At 38.0% G+C, this 18,637-nt stretch overlaps 1 long non-coding RNA gene across 1 annotated transcript; it reads right to left on the bottom strand.

The window, feature by feature from the left end:
• Positions 1-15,893: 15,893 nt before the first annotated feature.
• LOC115421207 (uncharacterized) lies at positions 15,894-18,214 on the bottom strand. Its single transcript, XR_003935646.1, has 2 exons — positions 18,148-18,214; positions 15,894-16,067 (listed from the first exon to the last, which is right to left on the bottom strand). It is a non-coding gene; the product is annotated as an uncharacterized LOC115421207 (long non-coding RNA).
• Positions 18,215-18,637: the final 423 nt, after the last annotated feature.

Raw genomic sequence — 18,637 nt, forward strand, 5'->3', positions numbered from 1 at the left:
TAAAATTCCACAAACTTCTCTTATGACATTTCAGATATTCACTTTTTTTTTTTTGTAATTTTACATTTTTTACACTAAAACAAAGAGACAAATTTGCAGTTTTCATTATTTATAGTTTATTATGATAGTATTTTACTGGTCTGATCCACTTTAGAATTAATGGACCTAAAATTATTTTAACATCCTTGATTGTTAATATTTTTAATGTAATTTTTTGTATTTCACAAATTCATCCCAGGGGCCGGATTGAACCCTTTGGTGGGCCGGATTTGGCCCCCGGGACGCATGTTTGACACCCCTGCTATAAATAGTGTATGTGTAATGTTGGCATCGCATAACGCTGCAGTTGCTTTGTCTAAATTCAGTGTGCACATTCACTTTGTTCACTTTTTTTTTCCAAAGTCTTGATTTTTTTTACTTTAAAAATATTATATCCAAAAACCCTCTCATCAGATCTCAGTATGTTGCAGCCATTATCCACCATGCTGCGTATGTGATCTCTTGTGAACGTCCTCAGTCTTCTCCGCAGCACTGTGGCCTGTGCGTGGCCTCCCAGCATGTCGGCATGTGTCCTGCCTCTGTTATCTCTGTAGTTATTCATGGCAGCAGGTGCTTTCTCTGACATTTGTGGGGCGGGTCTTCAGCCTTTGTCTTCCTAGCCCTGGGGGAGCGCACCAACCATGACTCGGCTGCACCTGATCCCCTGTATGGCATTTGCATTTGGCCATTACTCTCCCACTCTCCCCTGGTGTCGCTGCACCGGTGCAGGACGCTGATTATGTAAACCGAAGGCTGGGACTATTAGCATGCAGAAAAGCATAGCACTTTGATATGAAGGAAACTTTCTGGAACAAAGTTCAACATCAGAGTGCTAGAATAATGTAATTTCTGCTTTGATGTTTATGCTTAGCATTCCTTGGAGACAAACTGGGCGGTGGAGGAAGAAGGGACTCTGGAGACAAGAGCTATTTGATTTATCCTACCACTTAGCAGAGCGTTTCATTAATACACTGCAAATGACTGGGGATTTATTTCAAGACTTTTTTTTAACTACATTATTTTACACTGTAGACACACGTACATACAACCAATAATATTACATGTATGCATTTTATTATGAATGCAACCATTTAGAGTAAGTGTTCAGCACTTTTAATATTCTATCTTCTTTACAACATTAAGTGTTGTACAGTCTACTCTCGTTATACCGCCAACTTCTGTTCACGGCCAAATTGGCGGTATAGCGAAAATGGCGTTACAACGGGTTGCGTCCATAATGTGCATGTCTTTACTATATGATGTCTATGCTGCCGCCGTTAACCCGTTCTAATTGCGTTTCTAAATAAATCTTGGTTCTGTTATGTTGTAAGGGATCATTTAAAGTGGGGAAACATTTTAAGCATTATTATACCGTGTCGGGAAATGACACCCCATCATCTTGAGGCTTTGGCTTAATCCCACGTCCTCTTCCCGACATCCTGATCTACTGAGTGTTCTGCGATAAATGAACGGTGGCCGTTCCGTAGACCTACTCGTAGCTTGTCGCGATCAGCGTCTGGCGCGTTTGTTTCAGTGCATTGTTAAAATTTATGTGTACTCGATGGCAATCACGCTGGCGGTATAACGGTCGGGAAATCAATGGTATAAGTGTTGTTTGTGCATGGAACTGGGCTGGCGGATGGCGATAGGCGGAAATGGCGGTAGCTAATGGAATAATGCATTGGGGATTTTTGTGCAATGGTTTTGGTCGGCGATGAGCAAAAATGGCGGTATAACGGCGGGCGGTTTAACGAGAGTAGACTGTAATTAGAGCCCGATCGATTAATCGGGCCGATTATCGCATTTCACTAATTAATCAACATTGGCCAATATGTAACCGATGTAGCTGATATATTAACTTTTTTTCTGCGCTGAGATTCTGTCGCTTGCTACTCCTGTGTGTGTGTGTGTGTGTGTGTGTGTGACATAGAGTCAGACGAACAGTAAAGCGAGTTAGTTTCACTTTCACTCCTGCTCGGACAATGACGCTATCACCCCACACACACAATCACATAATCACGGAGCTACTGCTAATCCACCCCCCCGTTCTGACTCCGACACCCCACCACCACCACCACCACCACCACCACCAGCAAAAATCATGGACCGCTACTGCGTGTTCTGAAGAGGATGGACCGCTAAACCCCCCCCGTGTCCTCTGAAAATCACGGACACCCCCCAGTCTTATGAAGTATTCACCCCCCCACGCACACCCACTTCCTGTCTCCCTCACAGTTTCATTCTGCCAGCAGGCCTGGGTGTTAATAGTGTAGGGGAGACTGGGGACAGTTGTAACACGGGTCAGTTGTAACTCTTGCTATTGCTCCAATCAGGAACAACTTAGGACTCACCTAATTCACTCTGCACATGCTCAGTTTAGTCCTTAGTCCACATAAGAAGTTGTAGTTCCGTGAGGCAGACACATCCAAATTTGTGAGTGAAAACATAATTTTGTGGTAAGAACTATTTTTTACTCTAATTATTTTTGTGATTGCAAAGTTTGCATTTGAAAGTTGTGTAAATTATATTTGTGACAGAAACAAAGATTTATGCAACTGTTTATCCACCTGTCCATAATTATGTAATATAAAATTATTATATCCTGTGTAGATCAGTGTTCTTATTTCATATATCGGCCAATATATCAGTTATCAGCCAATATCAGATATCGGCCAATATACTGGATATCGGCTTTTTTTAGTCCCCAATATCGGTATTGGCATCGGCCCCAAAAATCCCATATCGGTCGGGCTCTAGTTGTAATAATAATTCACCACAGAAGATGAGTAATGGTATTGTGCATTTTTAGATTAAATGTATTAATATGTTTATTCTGTTGTTTCACTTGTTTGTTTGTTTTTTTAATTTCATTTGTAAACACGCAGCAAACAGTAAATCTTGAAAACCACAATTAATATCAGTTAATGAACTACTTCCTCAATTTTCCTTTACCTTTAACCACCGCGTACTATAAATCTCCAGTTATCTGGACAAAAAGCTGCATGCTCTAGAGATTTTTTTTTGACCAACGGTGGCTCTGGACCAAGGTTATAATCGTTAACGAAAACGAATGAAATGACGAAAACTAAAATTGAAAAAACATTTTCGTTAACTGAAATAAATAAAAACTCTAATTAAAAGAAAAAAACAATAACTAACTGAAACTGTATTGTGAGCTTGCAAAACTAACTAAAACATATAAGAATTATGGATAAAATTCCCTTTGTATTCGTCTTTGTCAATGTCGGATTGATATGAAATAGATTTCTTTGGCTCCAGCAGTTTTAGCTGCAGCACCATACGACACTTCACAGTCTGTCATGTCTGGTCACTGGTGGTTTCCAGTCGTCTTCTGGTCCACACTCTACCTGGAACATACAGACTAAAGCTGGGACACAGCAGCACAGTCCTGTCTGGGATTTACTTTAGTTATGCAAGGGGTCGGGTTTTTTTTTTTTTTTGCTCACTGTGTGTGAGTGACAGAGCAGAGCTAAAGGACAGAGTCAGTGTTGAACTAGCATCCAGGTAAAAACTGGAGAGTTTATCACCATGAAAAGGCCTTCCAAGGCCTGAACTGCACAGTTTAGAAGAGGAGAAAAGAGGAGGATGAAAACTAATCCAATTACAGAGGTATGGAACCTGTTAGAATGTTAAAAAACGTTTGATGGTACTAGCTACAGCTAGCTGAACTGAACTGAAGCAAAGTAAGCTAATAATGGAACTGGAGATGATTAAGAGATGAGATATCTGCTAAGGTGTGGTTTACTGATGAGGAACTGGGTTATATATGTTTATAAGTGGTTTATATATGTTTATAAGTGGTTTATATATGTTTCTATCTGGTTTATATATGTTTCTATGCGGCTTAACTGCTGGTTAGCTGGTTTATATATGTTTCTATCTGGTTTATATATGTTTCAATCTTGTTTATATATGTTTCTGTCTGGTTTATATATGTTTCTATCTGGTTTAACTGCTGGTTAGCTGGTTTATATATGTTTCTATCTGGTTTAACTGCTGGTTAGCTGGTTTATATATGTTTCTATCTGGTTTAACTGCTGGTTAGCTGGTTTATATATGTTTCTATCTGGTTTATATATGTTTCTATCTGGTTTAACTGCTGGTTAGCTGGTTTATATATGTTTCTATCTGGTTTATATGTTTCTGTTTGGTTTATATATGTTTCTATCTGGTTTACTGCTGGCTGCTTTGTGCATCTCCTCTCACACTTTGCACATCTTGGCATTGTTTTCATCTAAGTTACGTTGTGTATGGATCACACACACCCCCCCAGCCTGCTATATGGAATTTATCCATCATAATGAACATGTGTTTGTGTCTCTGCTCAGTCAATGAGTCGCCCAAACCCGACCCCCAAATAAAGTGTCCAGGGTAACCCGCTGATTTGCGCCTCACTAATTTATTTGAATAGGATGGTGAGGAAGATAAAATATATGAAATGACTAAAACTAATACTAAAACTAAACTAAAACTAAGCATTCAGAAAAAAACAATAACTAATAAAAACTACCAAGCATGCTCTAAAAACTAATTAAAACTAACTGAATTAGAGAAAAAAAAAAGTCAAAACTAAATAAAACTAAACTATTATTAAAAATCTAAAACTATTATAACCTTGCTCTGAACTACTCCATTTAGGCTACTACTTGGGGGGGGGGGGTCACATAATTTAAATTAACTCACTGGTTAAGTTTCGGATGGAAGGACCAAACCAGGAGAAATGAAGAATTCACCAAAAAGAAGGGTTGAGGTTTTAAAAAAGTTGAAACAAAGCTTGATTTATTGCTTCAGGCAAAAATAGAAAAAGTTACAAAAAAGAAAGACGTCAGTTATCAATTAGTCTAGCATCAAACACACTATTCGTCTAACCCCCATAAAAATCTTCTTCATTACATTTTATAGTCTTCAGCCACTCTTTGAAGACTCCCCATCGTTTAGTTATTCCCATATTTGGTTACGTCTCAATGATTGGTAGACAGTTGTTGCTGGGTAAAACACGTCACTCCACTTGAGCTAACTCTAAAAAAAAAAAAAAAAAACACATTTGAAAGTTCACCTGAGTTTAACAAGCACTTTGAACGCCTGTCAATCAAACCTCGGTATGACATATGCTCACAGAGTTCAACTTAGATAGCGTAGCTTAACCACAAAGAGGTTCAGAAAGTACGCTCTTGCACAATTAGGCTAGCATCTCTTGACCACAAAAAAATCCCTAAATTCATAATCTGGTTTTTCTGCTTGACTCTCTTTACCACAGTTACTTTCCAAAGCTGTAAAATAAGATCTTTTACATAGAATCTGACCTTTTCTCCAAGTTCAGCACAGACAGGTGTGAGTTCATCTTAACCAAACGCATGAACCTGATACTTCTGAACCTGACGAACCTTTCACTGTCCAGTACACATAAAATAAAGATACAAAATAAAGATACAAAATAAAAATCAGAATATAACGAGTTAGGCTTGCAAAACAACTTATAATATTTCACTTCTTTTCCATTTTGGTTCATGATGTATGATGTTCATCTGACATTTTAGAGCAAGATTTAAAGTCACACATTCAACTTCCATTTAACGTAAGATACATCTCACACACTGTTTTTAATTGTACAGCTGTTTTTATGTCTTTTTAATCTATTCTTGTATTTTAGTCTATCATTTTGCTTTTTTTTAAAAATTCTTCTGTATGACACTGTTTTTAATTGTACAGCTGTTTTATGTCTTTAATCTATTCTTGTATTTTATTCTCTGATTTTGTTTTTTCCCCTGAAAGTCGCTTTGGAACAAAAAAATCTGCCAAATGCATAAATGTCAATGAAATGTAATGTAGATTGAGTTGTTCAAGACACTAGTCGCTTTTCCATTGGACATCTGCGCAAAACTTTACTGATATTTACTAAATGTAAAAAAACAAACCAAGTGTTTAATGTCGGTTTTTCCATTAAATCACAAATGTCATGATTTGTTTATTTATTAGCGCAAGATGACACGAGAAGTCATTCCATAAACATGGCGACGAACGTAAATATGGTGTTGATTTACAGATATATTCATTATTATTATATATTACTCCTCTATCTTGTACTAAATTTAAAAAATGATTGGGTTTCCTGGTGTGTCCACACATACCGCGACATGTTTCTTCTTCTTCTTCGCTTGTTGTAACATCTGTCAACATCTGTTTTTTTTTTATTCACCTGACTCTAGTTGCGAAAAAAGGTCTTTCCATTGCAGTTTTGCGTGATATACCATTTGCACTATGCCCGAAAAACCACCTCTTGCAGCACAAAAACTTTTCACCAAAAAATGAGACTTTTGGCGAAATTGTCGTTTTTCCATTAGGTAAATTTTTATGCGCAAGTTATATTTGCGCAATTTGAGGGCCAACAGAAAAGCGACTACTGTCTACTCATTATTTTATACCAATCATATAATTAATCTCTTGTGGTCATTTGTATTTGTGCTTCCCTCTGTGTTCGGTAAACCATTTCTCATGTGTGGTCGGTTATTACTTGTTGAGCTGCCAAATATTTTAGGTGAAGGGTGCCCAAATAATTATTTGGTCAAGCAACATCTTTGTCTCCACAGAGGAAGCTACATCCGTCTGTTTGTTTTTCAGAGCTGGATGAAACTGGATGGAGTGGTAGGATGTGCGCCAGGAAGGAGGTCATTACTGTGGAACACTTCCAGAAAAAGGTGAGTGGGTCCACACGAGCGTTTTAATAATTTGGATTTTTTCATTATAGTTTAGGTTTATTTAGTTTTGACTTTTTTTTTTTTCTCTAATTCAGTTTTTAGAGCAGGTTTGCTGTTTTTATTATTATTATTATTATTATTTTTTTGCTTAGTTTTAGTTTAGTTTTAGTTTTTTCATAGTTTTATCTCCCTTGTCGTTGTATTCAAATAAATCCCATACAGGACTCTAAACAAGTGACGAGAAGTGACAGACCGTGACGTGGCGTATGGTGTTCCCAGCTAAAATTGCTTGAGCGAAATAAATCGATTTCATTACAGCTGCAACCGATTAATCGACTCAAAGTGATCAAAAAAAAAAAAAAAAATTCAACCACAATTCTCCTGAATCAAAGCTTTGTTTCCTTCATTTCTCTGCTGTTAAACATTGGTTCCACTGTTGTTTCACACGGACGCTTATTGCGACGCACCAATAAGCTTCGATTCAGGAAAACTGCAATAGAATACTTCCCTTCAATCAATTCGAGTCGATTAATCGAATTGTGAATTTTTGCATTGGCTTCAAGCACCTAATCGATTTATCGGTGGCAGTTCTAGATTTCATATCAATCCGACAAGACAGAAACAAGGGAAATTTAATCCATAATTTTTATTTCTATGTTTTGTTAGTTATGTAAGCACACAATACAGTATCAGTTAGTTATTGGGGTTTTTTTTCTGTTAATTATACTTTTTATTTATTTCGCTTAGAATGTTTTTTCCAATTCTAGTTTTCGTCATTTTGTTAGTTTTCGTTAACGATAATAACCTCGGTCTACACTTTTCCCAACGCTTTCAGATGAAGATTTAGTGGAAGTGTCCCCTTCTAGTAACAAAAAAATCTTTCTGTTTAATCTCCAGAGACTCATCAGATCATGAGTTTTGACTAAAAATCACATTAACTAGAACAACTTCCACCGGATGCACTCAGGCTGCAGAACGGCTCCACCCCCCCCACCCATACACTGTCTCCATAGACTATCCACTGTCCACCACACACCATTACAGAATCATGATGCTGCTAATTCACAAAAGCCACTTTATTTCATTGTTGCTCATGCTGCTGCTACATGTACCATCCAGGACCGGTTCTAGTCTGTCATATTAGGGTGGGCTGGTTGAAATAACAGGTGTACAGACGATAGCAAATCCGAATAGCATCCTGAAGACCGACAATTTGAATTGCAGTCCTGACGGCACTGAAAAGAAGTGGTTTGGGGGTTTATTTAAGTTTAAGAATCCCTTTATTGATCCCCAAAGAGGAATTCAGTTGTCTGGCAGCTAATCTATGTTCATTTACTCTTTAATATAAAATAAAAATGATTTTTAAAGTCCTTAGTGCATATTGCTTTTCATTGGATGAGCTTGAAAAAGAAAAGAATGAATACTAAATAGTAATAAAATAAATTATTCTCACTGTGGCCAGAATTTATGCTAAAAGAAGACAGTCTACTTTTGTTCAAACTCAGACTGAAAAGTGGCAAAACAGAACAACCGCACAAACAACTGAAACTTGGCCATAAGTAAAAAAAAAAAAAAAAAAAAAACTAAATTATGTTTTTTCATATTTCACAAACCAAAAAAGTCTGATTCAAATTCAATCTGAAAAGTGAGAAATGACAAAGACAACAACAAATCTTTCTTTTTCATCTAAAACCCTGAACTTTAGACTCAAATTTCAGTAGAATTATATACGTATAAACCAACAGGACAAAATGATTAGAATAATTCATATAATTTAGTGACAGATCATTTGCCCCTCTCTCAGTTTTTGTCCCTTCCTTATGCGACTGTTGACAGACCCTGTGTGTGTTTTACTGGCGTTGTGTTGCTCAATGTGTGTGTTTTACTGGCGCTGCTTTAGTCAGTGTGTGTGTACATAACGTGATGCGAGTGTCCGCAGAACTGGGCCGGTTGCTCTGCAAGAGCCCAGAGACGATGCTAAGCCCAAGAGCACGTCAACAAGTCACAGATACAGTGAAACTGCATTAGAAAGAATAGCGGTATTAAACAGAAACCCCGACAGGTGCAGGAGAGACCGAGGAGGGACGTTGAACTCCCCACAGCCCAGAAACGGACAGCGAGCTGCTGTACGACCGAAGGAAACGCAAAACAATAATGACAACCAATCACTGACGGAGTAGGGCGGGCTGTAAGCTGCCCATCCAATCAATTCAATTCAACTTTATTTGTATAGCCCAATATCACAACAAGGTTATCTCAAAGGGTTTTACAGAGGCAGTTGGAGTAAACAACAGTCAAATAAACAGCACACAAATAAGAGCCAATAAGAGCCAATAGTAGTGTAGTCTGTTATGTTTTTCTGTTGGATAAACATTTTCCCTTAACTTTTGATTGAATGGGCAAGACAGACATTTGGGTGGGCTGAGTCCACCCCTGCCCATGCCTAACGCCGGCCTTGGTACCATCACTAAACTGTGCTGTAGGTGCATACTGTGAAACTTTGTACATATTAAGAAGTTATTATATATATATATATATATATATATATATATATATATATATATATATATATATAGATTAGGCCTGTAACGGTACACGTACCGAACCGTTTCGGTACACACCTGTTCGGTTCGGCACACAGCTGTACCGAAACGGCACAGTATGTTGACAAAAAGAAAAAGGAACGAAAGATGTCGTTTAATGCGGAACTTTAAATCCGCGCAAGTTTCACACGGACATATTAAAGGACACGCACATTGACCCAAAATACCAAATAGCAGCTGATATAAGGTAAAAAAAACCAAACAAAACAAAACAAAAAAAACAAATATGATGTGAACCTGGAAGGACGAGACTGAAGACCCTCCACCATCAGTCCAGTCCAGTTTGGATCACTTCAGGTCCCGGTGAAAGACAACAACGAGGAAAGAGACGGAGATAAGACGGACGTTGTTTGGCCCCTAGGAACTACGGTAGTTCTAAAACACACTAGCTCTCTCTCTCTCTCTCTCTCTCTCTCTCTCTCTCTCTCTCTCTCTCTCTCTCTCTCATGCACGCTGTATAACAGAGGAATAAAACTCGGAGTTGGCCACTGACAGTATATAAAAATAAAGTTTCACTTTCGTTTCACGCCAGCGTTAGTTACGTTAGTTATGGACCGGACCGCACCCCCCCACCCCCTGGCTCCGACCAAAAAAAACAAAACAAAAAAACAACAAACAAACCATCCCCCAGACAAATCGTACGTTCCATGCGCGCGCACACTCAAACACACACACACACACACACACACACACAAGTACACACAGTGTCCTAAACAATTTATTCTCTGTCCTAAAATAAATAATTTGGTTCAGTTTGTTGTCAATGTTGCTCTTCAGTTTGTTTAAACAGAATACCAGTTTACCCTCCTGTTGATGTTGAACTTCATGCAGAATTTTTTTTGCTGATATTTTTCTGCAGATTGTGAACTGACAGAACTGTGATTAGATTTTTCTTGTTTGTTCAAAACTACCTGTCAGAGAAAAGTGCAATACTAATGTTTAAAATACATTTAGTCATATTAATAATTTATTTTATTTTCTATTTGATTTATAGCAGCAGAATTATATTATTCCTGTTTTTCTATATTTTATTGTGTCCAAAAATTGGGGGAAAAATGTTAAAAAATTCATAAATGAATTTTAAGACATTTTGAGGGATTTTCTTTCTTCCCGTACCGAACCGAAAAAAAACGAACCATGGCTTTGAAAACCGAAAATGTACCGAACCGAAAATTTTGTGTACCGTTACAGGCCTAATATATATATATAAGTAAACATTTAACTATTCAACATTTTAAACTTGTAAATGAATGGGTTGGTAGAGCGGCTCATTCGATAACCAAAGGGTTGGTGGTTTGAATCCTGCCTCTGACTGTCCATATGTCACAGTGTTCATGGAAGACACTGAACCCTAAACTGGTCCCAGTTGGACCTGGTGGATTTGGAAAGTGCTTTGGACACCATGAAGGTGGAGAAAATGTGCTAAATAAGTGCAGTTCATTTACCATTTAAATCCAGTGTTCAATCTACAGGTTTAAACTGTTCAGTCTACATGTTACTCCATAAATATGTTTACAGTTGAATGTGTTTTTTACAGTATTGTTCTGGAAACCACAGCTGCCAATTTTTTTTCAGTAAAAACAACAGAATTTTGTTTACAGTGTACAAAACTGAGACCTGGGTAACTGTATTTTAATCTGTCAGCTTCAAAAACTCCAGTCCATCCAAAACAGCGCTGCCAGAATCCTCAAACAGACCCATAAACTGGATCACATCACCCCCGTTCTCCATAACCTCCACTGCCTACCAATCCCCTTCAGAATTAATTATAAGACAGCCAGTTGGATCCACAGAACCCCCCCCCCCGACTACCTCAAGCACCTCCTCACCCCTCACACTTCCACCCGTAGTCTTCGGACCCACCAACCCCCCCACCCCCCCACAACCACAGGAGACTGGGCCTTCTCCCTTGCCACCCCCTGTATCTGGAACTCCCTCCCTGACCACCTCAGAGCTCCTCAGTCACTGGACTCCTTCAAAAAGGGGCTAAAAACATTCCTGTGTAGACAGGCTTTTTATGGCCCACCATGATACTTTGTTTTATTCTCTTTTATTCCTGATACAGTGTTTTATTTTTTATTGGATTGTCTTCTCTCTGTAACACTTTGAGATTCTGCTGAATGAAAAGTGCTTTATAAATGCAATTTATCATCATTATTACTATTATTATTATTATTATTATTATTATTATTATTGTTGTTATTATTGTTATTATTGTTATCATGTACTATTAATCGAATAACAACACTGTAAAAAAAAAAAAAAAAAAAAAAAAGGGTATTATTCCGGCAGCAGGGGTGCTGAAAAAATACTGTTAAATAACGGAAAATAACCATCTCATAAAAAAAACGGTAATTTTCTATAATTAAAATAGTTTTTTGCCCTAACTTTACATGACATTTTGCTTTTTTTTTTGGACTTTTTAATGTTTAATAAAGATTACATGTATTAAAACAATCAAATTACTTATAAATAATTTTCAGTGAGACTAAGTTGTACAATCCACTGATAAAAACTGTATTTGGACAGTTTAGCAGTGCTTATACATGTTATACATTCACAAAAATACATTTATTTAACATTTTTGTTGTGAAACCTCCCGTAATTACACAAGATATTTGCCAATTAACAAACAAGTCTGGTTAAACTGACAGAACAAATACTTCTTTTACGGTTAATTGTCAGTAATTTTATCTCATTTTGTTTTTTTTTTTTGTTTTTTTTTTACAGTTTTAAACTTAGTTTAATCTCAAAAATAGAAAATAAATATTTGTGAAATTACAATACATTTGCAAGTGTATTTTAACTGTATTTTTTGGTGAAAAAAGAAAAAAAATATTTAAAAAAAAATTGAAAATTTTTGGTTTTTCACACTTACAGTTTTTTCATGTTATTTTACATTTTACAGGTAAAATCAATCAATTTCAGTCATTTCATTGATATTTTCCTGTGTCTTAAAAAGACAGGAAAAATCTGTAAAATAAACAGTGAAAATTCTGTTAAATTACAGATTTTTTTTTTTTTTTTTTTTACAGTGAATAAAGCTGAATCTGATACCGTTTAATGCAAAACTCATACCTCAGCCAAAACCTTACCTTGTAATGTTTTTTTTTTTCTTTTTTTCTCTCTTTTATGGGGTCTTTTTTTCCAGCACTTACCTTGTAATGTTAAAATTAAAAAAAATAAAAAAAAAAGATAGAAAAAGCACCCCAGTGGCTTCATCTTTGACTCCTGTCCGACCCTTCCACCAGCTTTCATGAAAATTTCTGATGTGTATAATCTCATGTACAAGGGTAAAGGTTTCCATGCACTTGCCCTGCTGCCTGGTAAGCACGAGTTCAAGTCTAACCAAATTAAAACTGGACACAAAAAAGACACTCCTTGCAAAGTCAGATTGTGATGTTTCCATTCACAGACATAAGGAGCTGCCAATAAAGATTTCATTCTTTTTTTTTTTTCTGGTTTTCACTTAACCTCTAACTTATAATCCTTATCTGTTCTTTGCCACATTCCATTCCTCTTCCTCCTTTCCTTATCCTTCCTCTCTCTTCTGCTGATCCAGCATCTTATCCTCTCCCCTCTGTCTGTCTGTTCACCTCCATCCCACTATACCCTGTCCCTCCATCCATGCCAGCTCCTCTGACACCTTGCATTACTCTAGCAGCAATAGGCACTGCTGTTGGACCGCTTCCCAGCACCGGACGTCCTCCAAGGGTAGAGTCAGTGTGTCACAGCAGATTAATGCCTTGCTCGTTGACTGATCAGCCCCCGCCGGTCTGGAACCATGAGTGTACTGTGGCGTGGCCCAGATAGGCAGGTGATACTATCCCTACTCGTTGCCACTCAGGTGGTCTGACCCAGGAAACGGTGATCCATACATTTAATCTTCCCAACAGTGTGACGGTGCGGCAGTGGGATGCTGTTGTGTAAAAGGCTTTGACAGATCTGAAACAAGCTGAGAGGAGTGAGTAGGAGGTAATCAAGCTAAGTGGCTGTTTATGAAGAAAGAAAAAAAAAAAAAAAAGTGAGGTCACTACTTGTGTGATTTAACTGCAAATGCCACATAAACATTTTGGCTTTAGTGGATGTGTATGATTGACTTTGTTTAAAGAAATATATCCTGGCCTTAAGCTCTGTCCTAGTTTTATGCGCCTGTCAGTCTACAATACAGCAATATGCCTACACATACTGTACATACAGCTGGGGAAACATAGAATGCTGCGTTTCTACTTCGTGGTACCGGCTCGACTCGATTCGGCTCAGCCTTTTTGCATTTCCATTGCGAAAAAGGACCTGGAATCTGGTGCCTGGTACTAGTTTTTTTGGTACAGTCTACTCTCATTATACCGCTAACTTCCGTTCACGGCCAAATTGGCGGTATAGCGAAAATGGCGTTACAACGGGTCGCGTCCATAATGTGCATGTCTTTACTATATGATGTCTATGCTGCCTCCGTTAACCCGTTCTAATTGCGTTTCTAAATAAATCTGGATTCTGTTATGTTGTAAGGGATCATTTAAAGTGGGGAAACATTTTAAGCATTATTATACCGTGTCGGGAAATGACACCCCATCATCTTGAGGCTTTGGCTTAATCCCACATCCTCTTTCCGACATCCTGACCTACTGAGTGTTCTGCGATAAATGAACGGTGGCCGTTCCGTAGACCTACTCGTAGCTTGTCGCGATCAGCGTCTGGCGCGTTTGTTTCAGTGCATTGTTAAAATTTATGTGTACTCGATGGCAATCACGCTGGCGGTATAACGGTCGGGAAATCAATGGTGTAAGTGTTGTTTGTGCATGGAACTGGGCTGGCGGATGGCGATAGGCGGAAATGGCGGTAGCTAATGGAATAATGCATTGGGGATTTTTGTGCAATGGTTTTGGTCGGCGGTGAGCGAAAATGGCGGTATAACGGCGGGCGGTTTAACGAGAGTAGACTGTATCGCCAAAATTTGTCACTATTTATTGTAATATTATCCTCTTTAGTTTGAGTTTTTTTCAGAGTAAAGCATGTATTTTCCAATATGTAATTCACTAATCATACACTGTAACAAATTACTGTAAAAAAACAGTAAATTTTGTACAGTACCGTGCTGTTATTTGTAAATACAGTATAATGCTGTACATAATGAGGTCTTTAAGGTGCAAATTTAAAACAGTAAGCTACTGCAAAATTGGACAGTATTCTCCAGTATTTTCTTCAGTTCCTCCACTGCTGTCTGCCCAGAACTGGAATGAACAAACTCATCTGCCATCAAATCCCACCAACTCATTTAGAAAAGATTCAATCCAACGAATGTTAACTATAGTCTTGCTGCATCAAAGATAAATGGTTCTTTTTTGAAGCAGAAGGATAAAATAAAAAGAGAAAATAACTGAGGATGACTATTTTCACCTGGACTTAACCCCATACAGCACTGGAACGGAACCACCTGATGCTTCTACCAACACTGCCAGAACTCCATCCTGCTCCAGTTGTTTATTTATCAAGATAATTGTGATTTTATCAACGTAACTGTGGCATTTCGTGTTCATTAAACATTAAATTGCTTCCATAAACTGCGTTCACACCGGACGCAACTTCCACAGTATAACACGTGTGATAACGCATATTTCTGGGTGCTAACCATATGTAGCAAACATGCAGCTAATTTAAGTTGAAGCGTACTTGCTAGCTGCGAAGTGGACACAGTTAAACTAAACAGCGAGTCAATTTAATGGTTATATATATTAATGCCATCTCTTGTTTGAGCTTTTTCTAGCAATGTTCATGATTTTGTATTTTAAAATGTAACTTGAAATGTTAAAATCCTAGCTTTTCGCTGTGTTGTACTGTAAATATTACATTAAATACATTTTACAGTAATATATTGTTTCTTAGAATACGGTAGTTACTGTAAAATGCAGCAACTGTGGCAAACTGTATTTTACTGTAAAAGGTACATTATATACAGCCCAGTACTGTATTACTTTTTACAGTAAGAAACTGTAATTGTAGATTACAGTAGAGATGCTGTAGAATAACAGTAACATGCTGGCAACTCTAGCTGACAGTATTTTACTGTTATTTAACGGTAAAATTTGTTACAGTGTGTAGATATTGAGTAAAGTTGAGGATTATTATATCAAAAAGATGAGAAAACTGAAGAAAAAGTGACTTTTTCACCAAAATCTCTCATTAACTGAACATAAACCAAGTGTCTCCATCCACTGTCATTGATCCAACTCCATGAGTTTTACTGGTGAATCAACGTTGTAGAAGATGACAGTGTTTCCACGGTAACTACGGAGTCTCTGAACGTCCAAATGGGTCATATCTGATGAGCATGAAAAGATGAAGAACTGTATTTTATACCAATTATTTACATAGATTAGTAGATCAACAGGGATTAAACAGTTTATATCGATTACACAGGGGAACAATTTGAAAAAAAAATTCTGTTGAGTTAGATTTTTACGCTGATTAAAATTTAAACTGGCATGCTGATTCCAAAATTGCAGTTAGTTTTTTTTCTAGCACGTCAAGTTTTTATTCCACAGCTTACCCTCCAGATAAGCAAAATTCTTCTGATAAGGTGTAGTCAGACTTGCCAGCTGATTACGATTGGACTCATCTACAGCTACGTGGCAACTTGTTTGTGCAGTCACAATTGAGACGGTGCGGTGAGAGGTGTGTGCAGCTCCCAATAGGTCAGTACTATCAATATCTGCAAACAGAAAGCTAGCATAGTAGGAATTAAGAGGATTTGTGCTGGCTTTTCTCTTAACCTTGTAACCGTGGGCATAAGTTCTATTTGTTGTAAGTTCTATTTCGTTTTATGCTTTTTTTTTTTTTTAATTTTCAAAGCTTGTAACTATTCCATCTTAGTGTTTTATTTACATAGGTATATATTTCCTTTGTTCCAGATCATGTCTGCTCCTGCTACTTCTCGTTGTAAATGCCTAAACAACCCTGACTCCTTTTGCTATATTTGTGATAGTTTCACCATTCCAAGTCAGAGGGCAAACATCAGTGCATTTTTCAAACAAGCATATTTTGCATATTTTAAATCAATCAATAAATCAAACTTTATTTCTATAGCACTTTTCATACATGTTACATGTAGCACAAAGTGCTTCACAACAAAACCCCCACAGTCCCACGGTTGCAAATAAAAATACAAGCAATCAAAGTAAAATTTACAGTAAGAGTTTAATTAAAAGCTAGCCTAAAAAGATAAGTTTTAAGTTTACTTTTAAAAATATGAACACTCGCAGCGGACCTCAGGTCCTCAGGTAGGCTGTTCCATAGTTTGGGGCCATAAAAGCTGAATGAGGCCTCACCATGAGTCTTAGTGTGGACTCTAGGAACAGTTAAAGGCGGCCATACACTGTGCGATTATTTCGATCGTTGCACGCAGCTCCATCTCAAACTGTGTGAATCAGTCGTACAGTCAGACTCACGATTCCTGTTCTCACACTGCACGGACCGACGCTCGTATGCGACCTGACTGCTCACACTGTAGGACCATACACCACAGGACGCACGACACATTTGAGTGTTGTATCCGGAAATACAACGTTAAAATACCAAGGAATCCGTAAAAGTGCATAGACGATTGTGTATTGGCGTGAGTCATGAAATGGTAGTGCTAAACAAAAAACAACGAGCTGCTTTGGTAATATGTGCCATTATCTGCGGGGAATCAAAAAAGAAGAAAAGACAACGATGTGTTCGGTGCAGGCATTGGTTGGCCAGACGTGGACAGTATGGGCTGTCATCCTACAGCAGGAACTAGAGGTAAGCTGCAACAGCTACTGCACTAGGACAATAGCCAGCTACTGTTAGCTTGTACGCTACTGTACGCGTCTGTGTTCGCGCATGCACAGTGTGAGAATTTGAGGCACATCGGTCCGTGGCACTGCTTTGACAGTACGATACACTCACAAGGAGCGAGCAGGATTTCAAACAGCTCCGTTTTCCTTGCGAACACACGATTGCTGGTCGTGAGGTGGTCGTGAGGTGCTAATCGCTTCTCTTTACCCCATGTACACTGCACGAAGCACGACACACGATTAGAGGCACATCGGGCCCGATCCCAGAAAGAGTCGCACGAGTGAGAAATCGTCTCTAAACTCGCACAGTGTAAGGCCGCCTTAAGAGATTACTACCTGAGGACCTGAGGGTCCGAGAGGGCTCATATGTTAAAAGCAAATCAGATAAATAAATAGGGCTAAGACCGTTAAGAGTTTTAAAAACCAATAAAAGTACTTTAAAACTGATCGTGAAGCTCACAGGGAGCCAGTGCAGAGACCTGAGCACTGGTGTTATATGCTCTTTCTTTCTGGTCCTAAAGTAAAACTCGGCCGGTGTGTTTGATGGTCCACAAATTCGGCAGCTCATCAAAGATGAACAGTTCACCGGGACTATGTCAGACCTTGAGAAAAAGGCTTGGTTATCATTCAAAGATGTTGTCAAGAACTTTCTTGGAAATACACATGCAAGTAATTACACAAAAATTGTTCAGAAACTATCGGAGAGCTACAAAGTGCTTGGTTGCAACATGAGTATTAAACTACATTTTCTGCATTGCCATCTTGCCAGCTTTCCGGAAAATCTTGGTGCGGTTAGCGATGAGCAAGGTGAACGATTTCACCAAGATTTGAAGGTTATAGAAGAACGTTATCAGGGTAGATGGGATGTACATATGATGGCTGACTATTGTTGGAGCATCAAACGCGATAGTCCTTAAGTTGAACACTCCAGAAAGAGCTATAAACGTAAATTTTTACCTTAACTACTTGTACACAATTATAATTACAGTAGCCGTATCCTTTGTAAAAACATTAGTGTTAAATAAACATTGCAGTCATGCGTGCTTCTTTCATATTTATATGCGTGCTTCTTTTCATATTTATAACCAATATAACCAAGAAGAGAGAGCACATTACTCCAGTGTTGGTTTCCCTGCACTGGCTACCGGTAACCTACAGAATTGATTTTAAGATACTACTCCTCACGTATAAAGCTCTAAATGGAACCGGACCAAGTTACATTGCAAACTCACTGATCAGTTATGTACAAACTAGAACACTGAGGTCATCAAACGCAGGGTTACTAGTGACTCCCAGAAATATTACAAAGAAAATGGGGGATGCAGCCGTTACTAACTATGCACCAAAGTTATGGAATACAATTCCAAAAGACATTAGAGAAGCCAGTTCACTGAATATATTTAAAACCAAATTAAAAACATTTTTATTCTCATCAGCCTTTGAAAGGAGATAAAAATGGGGT

The sequence above is a fragment of the Sphaeramia orbicularis genome, chromosome 6, assembly GCF_902148855.1.
Source record: "Sphaeramia orbicularis chromosome 6, fSphaOr1.1, whole genome shotgun sequence".
Classification (NCBI taxonomy): domain Eukaryota; kingdom Metazoa; phylum Chordata; class Actinopteri; order Kurtiformes; family Apogonidae; genus Sphaeramia; species Sphaeramia orbicularis.